Below are 2,325 nucleotides of genomic sequence, written 5' to 3'. Positions count from 1 at the left end.
AAGAAAGAAAGAAAGAAAGAAAGAAAGAAAGAAAGAAAGAAAGAAAAAAAGAAAGAAAGAAAGAAAAGGACACTGGACTTTGTTTCCAGTGATTTTTGACTCTATGGTTCCGGGGCCTTGTAATTCAAAGAGAAAATCTTCCACAGACAATTGAGCTTATGATATGATCAGTTGAACTTCACTTATGTCCCATCCTGAAACCCACTACTGAAACCAGAAGTGAGAATCTTTTTTGGCCTAGACTAGGTCATGGGCTCTTCCTAAAGTAGGTTTACTCCAGTAAAGGAAGTTATTGAATCAATAACTTAGATGAATCAATCTAAGAAATGATGCTTTCTCCACCAAAATTAACATCCTTTTATTTTTTTATTCATCTATTTTTAATTAATTTATTTATTTTATGCACATGAGTACACACTGTAGCTGTACAGATAGCTGTGAACCTTCATCTGGTTGTTTGGAATTGATTTTTAGGACCCCTGCTCATTCTGGTCAACCCTGCTTACTCCAGTCGACCCTGCTTGGGCCCTGTTTGCTCCGTTGGCCAAAGACTTATTTATTATCATAAATAAGTACACTGTAGCTGTCTTCAGACACACCAGAAGAGGACATCAGATCTCATTATGGGTGGTTGTGAGCCACCATGTGGTTGCTGGGATTTGAACTCAGGACCTTTGGGAGAGCACTCGGTGCTCTTACCCGCTGAGCCATCTCCCCAGCCCCTATTCTTTTATTTATAATGCAAGTGAACAAGCAGCAACAAAAAACCCTGTGTTTAAGCTACTCTGATGGCATACACCTACAATCCCAGTGTCCAGAAGCTGGCAGGATAGCTCAGTGGGTAAAGACACTTGCTGCAAATCCTGAAGACCTAAGTTCAATCCCCATAACGGACATGATAAGAGAGAACCAATCCCTGTGAGTTGTCTTCTGACCTACATACACACAAACCATTACACATGAGCATACCTATATGCATGCATGCAACAAACATTTTGGATGGTGGTGGGGGGATCAAAATACCCATGGGAGGAGATACAGAGACAAAGTGTGGAGCAGAAACTGAAGGAAAGGCCATTTAGAGACTGCCCCACCTGTGGATCCATCCCATATACAGTCACCAAACCCAGCCACTAGTGTGGATGCCAACAAGTGCTTCCTGACAGGAGCCTGATATGGCTGTCTCCTAAGAGGCTCTGCCAGGGCTGGACAAATACAGAAGTGAATGCTCACAGCCACCCATTGGACTGAGCACAGGGTTCCCAATGAAGGAGCTAGAGGAAGGACCCAAGGAGCTGAAGGGTTTGCAGCCCATTAGGACGAACAACAATATAACTAACTAGTACCCTCAGAGCTCTAGGAACTAAAACACCAACCAAAGAGTACACATGGAGGGACATGGCTCCAGCAGCATGTGTATAGCAGAGGATGGCCTAGTTGGTCATCAATGGGAGGAGAGGTCTTTGGTCCTGTGAAGGCTCTATGCCCCAGTGTAGGGGAATGCCAGGGCAGGGAAGTAGAAGTTGGTGGGTTAGTGAGCAGGGGAAGGGAGGATGGGATAGGGTGGTTTTCTGAAGGGAAACCTTTGTGTTCTTCCTGAGATTTTATCCACAGAACCTGGTCACCATACTTCGTGGAAATCCAGGTCAAACAGAGAAGAACCAAAGTTTGAGGCATCAGTCCCTCAGGGGCTTCCAGCAGGAACTGCCAGGTAACTATGGGAGACATCTTAGACTTGGGTTCTCTGGACTGAAGGTGAACTTTCCCGACCAATATAGCCAGGAGTAGAGACCACACTTCTTTCCTGAGCCCCGCCCTAGTGCAGGATCATAAACAAAATAAATTATCATTGTTTGAAGCCACTAAGGCTGGGGTATTTTGTTATGTACCAATAACTCACAGAAATATAAGGATCATTCTCACTATAATTATCCTGGGGTGAGGGAGCTGTCTTTATTTTTAAAGACACATCTATTTCCCTATCTTATTCTCTCTTCTTTTAGTGTGTGGAATAGGAATTAAACTGAAACTAATAAAAAGTAATCAGTGTGAGGTCGGTAAAATAGCTTTGTAGGCAAAGCTCTTGTCTTACAAACACTTAAGCGCTTGGGCTTTGGTGCCCAGACCTCACAAAGGTGTGATGGTATGCACCTGTAATCCCAGGGCTGGGGAGGTGGAGACAGGAGGATGCTTAATACTTGTTAGCCAGCTACCCTAACCAAATTCACCTGCTCCAGACCATTGAGAGACCTTGTTTAAAAGAAGTGGATGTAGCCGGGTGGTGGTGGCACACGCCTTTAATCCCAGCACTTGGGAGGCAGAGGC

This window comes from Mastomys coucha, unplaced genomic scaffold (assembly GCF_008632895.1).
Source record: "Mastomys coucha isolate ucsf_1 unplaced genomic scaffold, UCSF_Mcou_1 pScaffold4, whole genome shotgun sequence".
NCBI classification, from domain to species: Eukaryota; Metazoa; Chordata; class Mammalia; order Rodentia; family Muridae; genus Mastomys; species Mastomys coucha.
This window is presented reverse-complemented; position numbering follows the sequence as displayed.